The sequence below is a fragment of the Clytia hemisphaerica genome, unplaced genomic scaffold (genome assembly GCF_902728285.1).
Source record: "Clytia hemisphaerica strain Z4C2 unplaced genomic scaffold, Clytia hemisphaerica genome assembly, whole genome shotgun sequence".
In the NCBI taxonomy this organism is placed as follows: Eukaryota; Metazoa; Cnidaria; class Hydrozoa; order Leptothecata; family Clytiidae; genus Clytia; species Clytia hemisphaerica.
Window position 1 is genome coordinate 63,493 of NW_027103491.1, and position 16,077 is coordinate 79,569.

Here is a 16,077-nt window from a genome sequence, read left to right on the forward strand (position 1 = left end):
AAGAAGAAAAGATCTCACAATTTGTTTAAAAATCCATTCACTTTTTGAATAATACACGCTTTTTTTATAAGAATGGTGTAAATCCATTTCATCATGGATATTCTTAACTTCTTTGGGAAAATCATCCTAAAATATTCTTACAGCATATTCTTAGGTTAGGGTCCTAATTCAGACTAGATTTAACATTTAGTACATACGTCTCAAGCATAAGATGGTATTTTTGTGAAAGGAGTGAGCCTTACTTGGGGGTTAATTGACCACAAAATGCTCTAAAAATGGCATTCTTTGATGGTAATATTCTCAATTTTTCGGCCACTTTCATCATGAACATTCTTATAAAGTGTATTCTTATAAAAACAAGAATCGCAAAATTGCGACTAAATATTTCCTTAAAAATGAAGGTCATTATTGACTTATATAAAAAAGCACACATAATAAAGTATACATATATATATTTGTCCAGAAAGAACTGGCATGTTGTTTGCTTTGTTTTGGTGTTTAAAAATATGTACTTATCTGTCCTAAAAAAAATACAAATTTGAATATAATGAGGGCAATAAGTCTGGTTAAATGTTACTTTATTCACAAGATTTAAGGATTACTGAAAAAATACTACTGTAGATGAACTAAACTCAAAAACTAAAACTTTACAATAAATTTACATTACGACAAAGTAAAAATCTATCTTTGATAGCAACAAAGAAAAAAATGTGGCTCAAAGTTTTAAAGCATTTAAATAGCTTTAAACAGTAGACCTTTTTTTAAAGAGGCAGCCATATTGAATAATTATGTACTCCAGCATAAAAACAATGATACAGCCATGCATAATTTAGGTCTATTTAGTTCAGTAGGTATAGAGAATTCAAGATTTGAAAACAGACACTGCATTGGTTTACAAGACTAGAGAAAGATATCAACCATCCACAAGGTTCATGAAAAAAGGTTCTCTTTTTTTTGGTAATCAATACACCGTTTAACAGTGTCGGCTGCGCACGCGTATGAAGAATTTTCTATTGTTTTGATTTTGGCAACCACGAGAAACTTCACTCTCCCCCGTAAAAAATGGTAGGTAAACAGCCAGTTCTCATAAGAAAACCCAGCAGAGAAATGGTAGGTAAAGAACTCCTTTTCATCATAACTTCTTTTCCTCTTGGTGAATTTTTGTGAAATTTTCAGGAGAGATACATAAAATTGTCATTAATATCATGTTCAAACATCTAAAACATTCTCTTTAAAGGAAGGAAAAAAATGGCAATGTTTTCATTTCTCTAACCTTCCACAGTACTAAAGTGAGCATTTTTACCTCCCGCCTCTACGGTGAAGATGGCGAGACTGTTAAACGGTGTCTTCCAACAAACAACAATCAATATACCCTAACAGGATCCCACGGTGTAAACATTATCAACCAACAAAACCCACACCACCAAAATTGTAAAAATAAGTCAATATAATTTCTATCAACAATTTCTCGTAAAATGTTTTTTTTCCAACATTCTGACTGTCTGATACCAATCATGGCTGGAGTCATCATGTGTAGAGTGACTGTGTATAACAACAAAAGTTTATTGAAAATCATCCCACGGTCATGGTGAAGCTAAAGATTTATCAACCAAACAAAACTGACGCCAAGTCAAATCTGTCGATTAAAAATTTCCATGAAAATTACAATCGAAACTTATCTCATAAAATGCTTTTTTCAACATTCTGGAGGTGTTCAAAGTTAGAGGTATCATATGTAGAGCCAAGCAATACATGAAAAGTCATTTGAAATCCCATTTGCCATGAGATATACGAGTCAAGAAATCAAACAAAAACCAACAAATCATGTCTCTTCACTTTTATGTCACATTGTGTTTATGGGGTAACCAGAAAGTCAATCCACAAGAACAGCCATCTTCCTTTATTATGGAGTGTTCCAAAACTATTGGTAGGTTGTTTGGAAGTAAAGAAACCCACACAGTTTGATTTATTTTAAAGATTTTACTTGAAAACAAACTGCATCTTTCTAGCAAAAACTCATGTTTCAACCTGCTACATAACAATTGCCAGTCGGGTCTGCTACTAACATGTAATAGGTTTATTATAACCGGGCTTGAAAATCCGTAAGGAACTTGTAACATATATTATATATATAGTTTATCAGTCGACTTGAATCATGATACATTACTTATATTTCACTGGATGCATTTTTCGCTGTGAAATTAAAAACGGGCGTCAGTCAGGGCGTACGGAAGGCGTTTTGACACGGGAAATTATTATTATTAAATATTTCCCTACTATAGGGGAATATTTGTTAAAACGGCCTTTTTCCGTTTCTTCTTCCATTTTCGATGTTAATGTTTTCTTTATTCGTGCTGCACATTATGACTAGGCCCTTCAGTCACGTGACTAAAAATCGTCGCGAAGATTTAGCGGGGAAAAAATAGCATACATCCTTCTATCTGTGCTGAATTTATTGTTTTTCCCATGAGGAGAAGAAGAAGGGTAGAGAAAGAAGCTGAAACACATGGAAATACAATCCATTCCTATCTTGAGAAGAAGGTGAGTATAAATTTCTTTCTGATTTCCATCATGTATATATTGTCTAGATATTATCGGTCAAAACTTGGAAAAGCTTGCACTCTTCTCAGTGCCCCATTTTTAGCCTTGATTTGATGCCAGATGCTAAAAAGAAAACTAGATCATAATAGATGCTTTTACTCCCTGTATGTTTATATACCTTTTTGTATGCTCTCCTCCCTTGTATCATTTGTGCGCTCTCTGGGATCCCTTGGTACGTTTTGTGTGGTCCTTTTTGTTGTTTGTACACTACCCATGGCCCTTTTTGAATGCTTTCAGGGTACCTTTTGTACGCTCTCCGTTGGTCCTTTTTGTGTGTTCCTGGGTACCTTTTTGTACGCTCCCCGTGTACCTTATTGTACGTTCCAGTGTATCTTATTGTGCCGTTCCCCGTATACATCATTGTACGTACCCCAATCATGTACCTTATTGTACGTTCCCCAGTACCTTATTGTATGTTCCCCGTGTATATACCTTATTGTACGTTCCCTGTAGGTTCCCTGTACGTAGCTTATTGTACGTTCCCCTTGTACCTTATTGTACGTTCCCCTTGTACCTTATTGTACGTTCCCGTGTACCTTATTGTATATATGTTCCCAGTGTACCTTATTGTATATATGTTCCCAGTGTACCTTATTGTACGTTCCCAGTGTACCTTATTGTACCAAACAACTCCGTATCTTATGCATAAACTTTTGTAGTATCTGGGACAAGAAAGAACTCCTTGAAGATGCGCTATTTGATGATAACATTGATGTTATCATTGGATCTGAAACCCACTTAGATCCCTGTATAAAGGATAAAGAATTTTTACCTGAAACATACAAGTGCTTTCGCCGTGACAGAATAAAAGATAACTCCAAAGGTGGTGCGATCATAATTGTTAAAAGAGAACTCATTGCAGAACAGGTCAAAAAATCAGAGACATGCGAACTTGTCTCAATCAAAATCCAGACACATAAACACCCAGTAATCATCACTTCGTGCTACAGACCTACTGATTCCAATCTTCTTGTAGCTACCAACATTTGTAATGAAATCAAAGATCTGAATAACACATTCAAAAACTCTCCACATTGGTTTGGTGGTGATACAAATCTTCCAGATATAGACTGGAACAATAACACTATTGTTAGCAATAATTACAAAAAGAACATCAGCGAAGGCTTCCTCGAGACTTTTGACGATTGTGGCTTAGAGCAGCTAGTTAAGTTCCCTACACATCAGGAAAACACTCTTGACATCATCGCAACAAATCGACCAACTTTTGTCAGCAGAATAGCCCCTCACCCAGGTTTCAGTGACCACGAAACAGCTGTTCTTCTTGACATGGTATGTCATCCTATTCGATCCAAACCTAGCAAACACAAAATCTTCATGTGGAACAGAGCAAACATTGGGTCCATCAAAGATCAAATCTCTGCTGAAATTGCTGAGTTTACCACTACTTACAACTCTGAATCCCCTGTTAATGACATGTGGAAAGCCCTCAAAGCTCTTATCGAAAATGCCATGCTATCCGTCCCTTCAAAATACACATCAAGTCGTTATTCTCAACCTTGGATAACACAGAAATGTAAAAGGTTATCTCGGCGAAAGAAGAGGGCCTACAAGCGCGCCAAAAAATCATCAAAACCTGCAGACTGGGATCGCTTCAAAAAGCTAACAAACGAATGCAGGAAAGCTTGCAAATCAGCATTCAATAACTTTGTCAAAAACTGTGTAAGCCCAGATGGGGTAAATAATCCTAAGAAACTGTTTCGATTCATAAAATCTCGTAAATGTGAAAATGATGGAGTAGCACCCCTGCGAGACAATGGCAGCTTACACATTGATAACACCAAGAAAGCGAACATCCTCAACAAACAGTTTTCAAATGTCTTCTCCATTCCTGACAATCGAATCCCACCCCTGCAGGGTCAAGCGAATACACCCATGCCAGAAATTAATATCACAGAACCTGGTGTTCGGAAACTCCTTAACGATATCAACCCTAACAAAGCTGCTGGTCCAGACGGTGTCTCATCAAGATTTCTCAAAGAGTTTGCTGACCAAATATCTCCTGGTCTTACCTTAGTGATGCAAGCTTCACTCAAACAGTCTTCCATCCCAGATGACTGGAGGCATGCCCTGGTTGCCCCTGTTTTCAAACCTGGTAAAACCGACAAATCCAAAGCCTGTAACTACAGGCCTATCAGTCTTACCTCCATATCCTGTAAAATTTTGGAGCATATTTTACACAGCAACATTATGGCCCACCTTGACAACACGAACATTCTGACAGATAGCCAGCATGGTTTCAGGAAACATCGGTCATGTGAATCACAACTTGTAACAACCATCCAAGACCTTGCTAAGTCCCTGAACGAAGCTAAGCAAATCGACTCAATTCTACTTGACTTTTCAAAGGCTTTTGATAAAGTTGACCACAAAAAACTTTGTCTAAAACTTCATCATTATGGCGTAAGGGGTAAAACTCTTGAATGGATCACCAACTACCTCTCCGATCGCACTCAAACTGTTGTCGTTAACGGCAAGTCATCTGAAAAAGCTAATGTTATCTCTGGAGTTCCTCAAGGCACAGTCCTCGGCCCTCTTTTGTTTTTAGTTTACATAAATGATCTTCCTGAATTGGTTAAATGTAAAATAAGATTGTTTGCTGATGATGCACTCATTTACAGAGTCATTGACTCAATTAATGATGCCATAAGCCTTCAGGAAGACTTAAACCAACTCATGAATTGGGAACATGAATGGTCAATGGAGTTCAACCCGGACAAATGTAAAGTTTTACGAATCACCAACAAGCGTAATACTATCATTCAACCATATTCAATGCACAACCAAGTACTCGAAGTTGTTGACTCAGCGAAATATCTAGGTGTGTAAAAAAGCTCTCCTGGAATGTCCATAACGACTATACTGTTAAGAAAGCCAACCAAACTCGATGTTTCATACAAAGGAATCTCAGATCATGTCACCCAAATACAAAGCTTCAATGCTACAAAACCTATGTCCGACCCATCCTGGAATATGGATCAGTCGTATGGGACCCTCACTCAGCCTCCAACATCTATAAGCTGGAAATGGTTCAGAGGAAAGCTGCACGCTTCATCTCGAATGACTGGCGGCAAATGAGTAGTCCCTCATCGATGCTTCGTAATCTTGAACTTAAAACCCTTCAAACCAGGAGAACAGCAAATAAAGTTAAATTCATGCATAAAATTCTTCATGGCAAAGTTGAATCTTTATCCGCTCTTGCACCTCGTGCACGTAACACTCATCTTAAACTTATTCCAATCAATGCAAGGATTCAAACATATGAATTCAGTTACTTCCCGTCAACCATCCGCCTGTGGAATGAATTACCCGTGAATCTCATATCTGAGTTAAATTATGATTCTTTTTGTAAAGGTGTCAATGAGCACTATACTTAACTTGTATGTATCATTTTAATTGTTTACATTTTGCCTTCACTTGCTCATAACTCCTCCTGATTTCAAGCTTTTTATTTTAGCTCTATTCCTGCTGTGCCTTAGTATCTAGCCTCAATCTAGTCATCATCCTCTAATCTCAAACTCTCACTAATTCTATTCTTTTCTATTCAGCTCAGCAGCTACAATCCATTCAAGGCAAAATATTTAGACAATGGAAATTCCCTTTCTTTTTAAACTACAATCGATTTGTAAGTGCTCTAAAGTAATTTCGAAGGGTAGATTTTTATAACTCTGAAATTTAAATGTAGACTTTTAGATCTTAAAACTTCAAAAATGGTCTTTAAGCTCAGAATGTAGTCTGGAAGTTTGCCAACCCCTCCCAAATTGAAATATTCGATTAAGTTAAAGAGATAGCCCAAAATCGACTTTTTCGCCTGAACTTTAAATCTCGAAAAACGTCAAAATAACCCAAATTCTCAATATATTTCTTGAAAGATTGTAGGTCGTGCATTCAAGGCAAAAGTTATTTATTTACTATTAATGTTTCTGCTTTCTTTTTAGCCTATATTAAACATAATACTGAATCATAATATTTAATTTTAAGTAATCATATTTATATATTATATAAAAATTTAAATGTATATTTTATATCTTATTAACTTCATCAAATCACAAGTCTTTCAGGTCTATATTATCACATCTTAGCCTCCCGTTTACTACATACTATTCTAAATCCTTGTGGTGGTGTCTTTCAGCTTCAGTCATATCTCGCTACTTCGCTATCTTACTACTTCTTCTTACAGCCACTTTTAGCTTTACTTATTTTCATTTTATTAGGTATTTTTTATAACTTTTTATTTTCAATATCATGATAATGTACGTTAGCGTATTATGTGATCACTTAATAGAACATAGAACTAGAACTGTACGTTCCCAGTGTACCTTATTGTACGTTCCCAGTGTACCTTATTGTACGTTCCCAGTGTACCTTATTGTATGTTCCCCGTGAACCTTATTGTACGTTCCCAGTGTACCTTATTGTACGTTCCCAGTGTACCTTATTGTACGTTCCCAGTGTACCTTATTGTATGTTCCCCGTGAACCTTATTGTACGTTCCCAGTGTACCTTATTGTATGTTCCTCGTGTACCTTATTGTACGTCCCCCTTGTTTACCTTATTGTACGTTCCCATTGTACCTTATTGTACGTTCCCTGTGAACCTTATTGTATGTTCCCCGTGAACATTATTGTATGTTCCCAGTGTACCTTATTGCACGTATTCTGTGGTCCTTTTTGTACGTTCCCGTAAACTTCTTTAATAGACCTTTTTTTAAAGAGGCAGCCATGTTGAATAATTATGTACTCCAGCATAAAAACAATGATACAGCCATGCATAATTACTGTATCATGCATATTTTAAAAATTATGCATGGCTGTATCATTGTTTTTATGCTGGAGTACATAATTATTCAACATGGCTGCCTCTTTAAAAAAAGGTCTATGGCTCAATATATATGCATGGCAAACATAGCTCAAACCATCAAGCAGAGTCTCACCCTTTTAAATTCTTTTTTTGGGGGAGATTTCAGCGAATGACCACACATTTGGCATTGATTACTGTAAAGAGATTATTTCCCATTATGAAATTTTGAATTTTTCTTTCCTTTCACATTCAGGTGCCAGGATTACAAATTCAACAAAGTTTGACGACCTCTAAAGCTGACAATACAATGTAACTTGCTGGCAATGATGTAATGATAATGTTGCACATAATGAGAATATGAACAAAGATAAACATTCTTGCAATAATTGAACCAAGGAACTCTATTGTTCACAAGATGTGATTTAATGATCAATGATACAAATGCATGGAGTTTAGTTTATCAAGACACAAATTTCACAAAAAAGTTTGCTGGAAAGTGTTGTAAACATTTAGCAATACTGTAACTAAATGTGACAGTTTCAAGGTTGACAATTTGGTATATTATCACATGAATACTAATGTAACAGATGTTATGCACTGGAAATCTAAATCTGTAAAGAAGGGGATCAATTTTTAAGTAACTTTTTATTTGTGAATGGTATATGGTGGTTTAAAATATTGATGAGAAGGAAGTTTTTCATATTTAACTAATGTGTACAACATATTTCGATATCTCCCAAATTCATATTGCCATATTTCCATGATTTAATGATCAATGATACAAATGCATGGAGTTTAGTTTATCAAGACACAAATTTCACAAAAAAGTTTGCTGGAAAGTGTTGTAAACATTTAGCAATACTGTAACTAAATGTTACAGTTTCAAGGTTGACAATTTGGTATATTATCACATGAATACTAATGTAACAGATGTTATGCACTGGAAATCTAAATCTGTAAAGAAGGAGATCAATTTTTAAGTAACTTTTTATTTGTGAATGGTATATGGTGGTTTAAAATATTGATGACAAGGAAGTTTTTCATATTTAACTAATGTGTACAACATATTTCGATATCTCCCAAATTCATATTATTGCCATATTTCCATATTCCCTACAGTCTCAAGATATTTTGGCACTTTCTTACTCAGATGAGTCTTAGAATAATATCAACTTAATGAAGGTAAAAACCAATATTAGTTGAATAAAATACAGTTATTTTTGTGTTAAAATGGTTATCATTTGCATGCAATTTTTTAACAAGTTTTTAGACTTATATCATCTGTGAACATGTCTATGAAATAACGACAATTTTTAGCAGGAATATGGTTATATTTTGTTTTGCATCGGATATTGCTTAATATAAAATTTAATAAATCTAAGTTACTAAGTTGGGTCTTTAGGATAATCTGTGGGGTTCGACTGCGACTACAATCTATGCTCTGAGCTATTGGAGGAAATATTTAACCACATCTTTGTGGCTCTTGTTATGACGGAGAAAGCCTTTTGGAAAACGGGAAATATTTAAAAAGTGTGTATGTATTTCTATATTACTATCTACAATAATTGTAGAGGCAGGCAGGCTGGACACAGATTAAGGGTCGGTTCGGAACACGCACACAATAATGAATTGAATTTGATTAGTTGATATTGTGTTGACAGAGTTCAAACTAAAAAGTACAAAATGAAAATGGTAAATATTTTGAACTAAAATGACAAATCCTTGACTAAATATGACAAAATATCCTAGATATCCTCAAATACTCGAGATAAACCTCTAAAATCTCTCAAAATGTGAACAAATCATAGTGACAAAATGACAAGAAAAAATGACTGAAATGACCTAATTCCAAAAGAAATTTTAGGTAAATTCTATAATTGAAAATTGCACTGAAAAATCCTAACTTAAAGAGAGGCACTGAGAATCAAAGTCCTAGACAAAACCACAGAAAAACAAAAGAACCAAAACTCACCGGCTGGCCTATGAGTGTGTGCTGTGAAATGCCATGCCAATAATTCAATGAAAATTGATTAATTGAAACTTGAAATTCATTGACTTAATTCCCGTAATTAAAGTAAGACAGCTTATAAGAGATAATGGAAGTCTTAACTCGATAAGAACCTAATAGCATATGAAACACGAGACTGCGACAAAACGAAAGTGATAAAAACATGTCTCGATAAACCTAACATAAAATATATACTCAACACTATAAACAATAAAATAAGCGAGACTCATCTCGCAGGAGGAGTTCATAATGGGGCGCGTAAAGCGCACGAATAAATGTTAACAAAAGGTAATCCACGAAGGAGTTTACGAATGGGGCGCGAAAGCACCAAAATAACAAATAAAATAAACAACAACTGGCGTGGTCACTTCTTCATTCTTCATTCTCCGATTCTTCATGACCTAGTTCAAATTCACCAGATCGCATCCATAATGGTTGGTTGCGATTACGCGTAGGGCGACGCGGTTGTTCATTAGCGACAGGTTGTTGAGTAGATAATTCAGACTCATGAATAGTTTCAGTATCTGAGTCACTGTCCTCCATAGATGGTAACCGGTAGCTTTGCGAACCGTCAGATAATGGAACAACTGGGATGATCTCGGTGAGTTTAAGGAGGTATCGTTTGGAACGAAGTTGTGATTTTACGAGTTTTTGTAGCAAGCAAGAATCGCCCTCGATGGAAACGATGATATATCGATCACGTGGTTTGGTTTTGTCTCGTTCCGATTTGATATAAACAAGGGAGCCAACTTTGACATCAGCGATGGATGCTAAGTGTTTGCCACGTGCTTTGTGTTTAGCACTTGACGCATGATTGGCTTTTCGTGAGTTAGTTTTCGTCTCACAAATAACTTCGTCTGGTGTGTAGATGGCTTTGCCGGAGAACTGATCTCGTTGGTGAAAGATTTCCCAAGCCGACAAACCAGGCATGCGTAATCTGGAATTAAGCTGAGAAACAACATTGGCTAGTGAAATGGACGACATTGGTCCACCGTCAGGCATTTGGCGAACAATTTCTTTGTGGAGCTCGTTGATGGCTTTTTCTGCAACTGGGTTCTTGTTTGGATTCTTAACTCTTCCGTAGTCAAGGGTTATTTGATGTTGTTGAAGGACAAGATTATCACGAAGGGCGTAAAGTCCAGGTGCATTGTCGACTCGAACAATAGCGGCTGTTTGAGGTGTTGGACGCAGAAGTGACACTGATGTAATCAAAGCTTCAAGCATGGTGTCTTGGTTTTCGTCTGTGTATAAGGTGGCTATGGTGTAGGACGAAAGGGTATCGCGTAGGACAAAGATAATCTGTTTGGCTCGACGGACGACATCAGCAGCGAAGTCGGTGCCAGGGGTAGCAGGTAGTTGCGATGACGATTGTTGGTGAAGCTCTTTCGGAACTGATTGTAGAGCTCGACATTCCGTACATGTGTTTGAAACGTGAGAGATTACATCATCAGCATTCAAGGCGAAGAAGAAACGGTGGAAGATACGTTTCAATTGGTGGTTGGTCGGATGGTTCAGACGTAGGTGGATGGCTGTGATAATACCTGAAAGAACATGTGCGGGAATAATAAGCAATTCCTTTTCTGGTTGGAAAGGTTCAGCATGTCGAACAACAAGCAACCCATCACGACTGATAGTTGCTTTTTGCAAATAACGTTTGACTGCGGTCTGCTTCTTCTTCTTTGACGTTGGTCTGGTACCTTGTGAAAGGTGGGCATGGACGCGGCGGAGGTCTGGACAGTCCATTTGAAGTTGCTTGATGGCAGGACGGTTAAAGAATGGCATAGCATGGGTACCGGATAAAATTTGCTCAGCAGACACATTTCTTACTGAAATGTCACAGCATTCAGCAACAAACTTGCAAATTTGACAGGATGGTGAATGACATTCGGGTGGGTTACGCGATTGGAAGTCACTAGGAAGATTGTCGGATCCTTTTATATGTTGTACATCTACTTTGTAATCAGAGAGTACAGACATAAAGGTAGCTACACGTGCGCTAGCTGAAAATTCACCACGGATCATCTTGGACCAGGCTTGTACACATGGTCTGTTATCAGTCAAAATCTGGGATGTATGCGGAGATTGTCTAATAAATGGTCCAAAATGTTTGACGGATGAAGCAATACTGAGTGCCTCAATTTCGCAGGGGCACCATGATGACTGGTGGCCTTTCAGTTTAGCACTGAAAAATCCACCCAATTTGATATTGTTGTCTCTCATTAGGTAAAGTACGGAGCCGATACCAACCTTGGATCCATCATGAACGAGGATTAATTGATCCGATGGTCGAGGAAGGGTAATGTGTTCTGCTGATAATAAGGTTTCTTGGAGCGTCTTGAACGACAGAAGAAGATTGTCAGTCCACAATATGGCATCAGTTTTTGCCTTGCCAGCGATGGCATTTTCAAGGTCTTCTAAATAACGAGAACAGCCTCTGATGACACGATTGAATACTTTGTAGGAGCCAATGAATGAGCGGAGCGCAGTTACAGTTTTAGGTGGATCACAGGATGCTAACGGTGTGATTTTATGTTGAGAAGCAGAAATTGTCCCATTGTGCCAGTCCCAACCAAGAATCTGTAAACGTGTTGGAGCGACAACGGTTTTGTTTGCTTTGAGGGTCAAGTTACTTGAGCGAATCCTTTCAAGGGTTTTGGACCAGTTGGAAAATAAAGTTGGAATATCTTTACCCCCAACATACAAATCATCTGCTATCTTTGCCACACATCCTTCTTGTATAAGGGGACCAAGAACAGCACACATTGTTTCTTCGAGAGTTTCAGAAGATCCTGGCATTCCCTGGGCGGATACAGCGTAAATACGTAAGCCTTTGAAAGGTGTAGGTGTGGCACACCATTTCATGGATCCCTTTTCAAGAGGGATTTGGTAGAACGCATCACGGAGATCAGTGGCAATAATGTAATTCCATGTAGATATCGTTCGTAAAGTTTCATCAACAGTTGGCATGATAGTTGGTAAAGTTTTACTGTACTCTCCTATAGTGGTAAATGCGGTTACTAAACGATAGCCGCCACTGGGCTTTTTAACAAGAAATGAGGGACTAACATGTTCAACAGCAACATCAACATCTTCAGGGCGAACGAAGACTCCTTGCTGTTCTAATTCGTCAAACTTTGATTGAAGAAGTTGTTTGTTTTCAGGTGAGTACGACGGTACACGAAGTTTCCGATTCGGTGGTGATACTGGACCGATGTTAACTCTGGCTCTCACTTTACCGAAGGTGTCATTGTAGCGACCAATGGTAGGATCGAAAACTGAGGAATACTTTTCATGAAGGGTATCGAAGTGGTCATTCCATTCATTGGACAGCTGTTGTCAATCGTGATGTTGTGGAGAGAACTGGTTGACGGTTGATGGTTGATTGTTGGATTAGGTAATTTCCCAATTGGCTGGCAGATGGTTGGCTCGATTTCGGACGTATTTCTAATCTGGCAAAAATGATCACTATTTTTCAAACGAATAGCAGAATTTGTGTAATTTGTAAGACTTATCTTACCATCAACAACAGGAGTGATTTGGGGTCGGGGCCATCTCGATGTATCATAAGTTTTTGAGTCTGTACGAGGTTCTAAAGCGACAAATTTCTCATCCATAAATTTTGGAATATCAAGCATGATACTTTCACCAGGGAGGACGGTACTAGGTCGTTGAGTACGGCAAACAAACGTTTGAATTCTGCGCATAGATGGGTGATCAGTGGTGGGAGAACATGCGTAAGGGACTACGTCTTTGTCCTTAATTATGATGTGTTTCTTTGCAGATCGAATAGCAATGTCATTGAATTCAAGGAAAGGTTCACCAGCAATGATATCAGATCCTATATCACCTTTAATAACAAGGGCATCAAGTTTGAATGTATGTGAACCCCGAGTTATGGAAACGTTTTTAATTTCACCAAGTGTGTTTAAAGGTGTTGTTACATCAGCTTGGACAGCTCCTTGGACAGTTGTTTGAATGTCTAAGCCTACAGATTTAGCGAAACGTTCACTGACAAGGCTTGATTCAGCACCTGTGTCAAGACAAACAGTTGCTGGAAATTGTTTGTAAAAACATTGCATGTGAGGGGAGCTACTGGTACTAACACGACGTTGAATGACATGTGATCGTTGGATAATTTGTGAAGAATTTTCTTCTGGCTGAAATTCGTCAGTTTGTGGGTCGAACATTGTTGGGTCCTCAATTTCAACTTGTCTAACTCTGCTCATGCGACGACGGTCAGCCTCGGGTAAAAATCTGCATTGTGAAAGATAGTGTGTGTCAGATGGTCTGTTAGCGGTTCGACATAAAACGCAGTACTTTTTGTTGGATGATTGCTGGTAATTTGGTCTACGAGTGTTCATTTGAGAGCGCATAACCCGTGATTCTTCTACAGTTTGAAGTTCACTTAACAAAGCATCTAAAGCCTGTGATATTTCAGGTTTAATTGAAGCGAGTGTTTTATTTCTCAACTCAGCTCCATATCGTTGTTTTATAAGTGCCGGAAGTCCTGGGTTTATGCGTTCCAACCATAGCAAAACAATAACATTTTCGATTGAAGGTGTGATCTCCTCGTCGACGTCGATAGCGATGCCATGATGGGTCAAACCAGTGTCTTCTGTGACTAGATTATCGTCGAAGAAAGATACGATACGTTGGTAAAGGTCTTCTGGTCGTTCATCGGTTTGTAAACGAATTTGGGTTAAGTCAAGAAAACGTGAGCCTGTAGTTTGAAATCCATAGTGTTCTCTGATTTTGGTCCAAATGTTGTTCAATGAAGTGGAACTTTTAACAATGGTGTTACGAGAGATTATGGTTGCATAATTTGCAATTTGTCCAAGCATGAGTTCCAAGTGGGCACATTTCTGAGCAGCTGTGCGACGACGAGCTTCTGGGATGTTTTCTCCATCATTAGTGAAACCACGAGTGGGAGTGGCAGTTGACTTTTTCTGCCAACTGATTCCTTCCTCAAGGAAAGGAGCAAAGTTGTTGTCAAGTGATAATATGTATATCAAATTCTCTTTCCAATTTGTAAAAGAATTAAGAGTCTCAGTTTTCGTTAGAGTCCACTGCTTTGGAGCTCTCGAGGTTGCCATTTCTTCAAGGTGTCTTGATCAGAATAAATGTATCAGCAATTATTCTTCTTGTAGCCAAGTTCGTTCTAGAACCTATCACCACGTAATTAAAGTAAGACAGCTTATAAGAGATAATGGAAGTCTTAACTCGATAAGAACCTAATAGCATATGAAACACGAGACTGCGACAAAACGAAAGTGATAAAAACATGTCTCGATAAACCTAACATAAAATATATACTCAACACTATAAACAATAAAATAAGCGAGACTCATCTCGCAGGAGGAGTTCATAATGGGGCGCGTAAAGCGCACGAATAAATGTTAACAAAAGGTAATCCACGAAGGAGTTTACGAATGGGGCGCGAAAGCACCAAAATAACAAATAAAATAAACAACAACTGGCGTCCAAATTTGAGAATCAAAAATAGTCACTTTTGCTCTGACTTCCCTCAACATACGTATTATTACAGTTGAACTCATGTAATTCGAACTCCTGTAATTCGAAAACTCACTTAATTCGAACAGATTCTGTGGTCACCTTAGAATTTACCTTGAAAACCTTACAAGAAAACTCCTATAATTCGAACCCATGTAATTCGAAAAATCATGTAAATCGAACAGATTTTCCAGTCCCATCAAGAAATTTTAATCATGTAATTCGAATTTTTGAATTTTTTGAGTTTTTGAAGCTGACAACTCGATATTTCGTCAATCGAACGTTTTCGAATGCTTTCTTTTTTACATTCAATCTCCGAAGAGATTTCGAAGAAACGAGAGCAGGAAATGAACAATCAACAATCAAAGACTTTTTTGAAAAATTATAATTTAGTACATAGTATTTCATTATTCTAACTCGAAAATACAAAAAAATGTTCAAAAGTAAACCTGGGAAGACTTTTTTCATCGAATTAGGTCAGAATTACGAAAACTCATCGAAACTCATGTAATTCGAACAAAATTCTCGGTCCCTTGAGAATTTGAATTACATGAGTTCAACTGTATATACATATTTTCTATTAAATATGAAAAAAGTGTAAAAAACAGACAAACAGTAATATAATGCGTCTCCATTTATTTTTCCTTATGTCACTTTAATTAAAAAATCCAAGAGACACCAGCCAAAACATAAAATAATTCACAATCATTCCAAAAACATGGAAAACATTTCTCAGGGTATCAAGCAAATGAATTCTTGGTTCCTTATTTTAAATCGTAGCTTTGGGTTTCTTTACTTTGTGCATGCATGTCAGGATGATAAGCCGAACAGGAATATAATCCATCAAAAATGAATTTAAAACATATTTTCAAGTTAGTTCAAGAAATGTCGTGAGTTTAGGAAGAAACACGTCAAATTATCAATATCATTGACCGATTCATAATTTTGATAAAAAAATCACATTCATGGTCTTGAGAAGTCTGTTTATAATTTCTTTCTGTTGGAACTATTTGGCAGGTTCAGTATCATATGCAATCAATTCAACAATTTTGTTGGTCACTAGATAACCCATATCATATGCTTCTGCTGCTGTTGTATTTAGCAGGCATGGGTCATGCTGTATCATGATGGGCAAAATA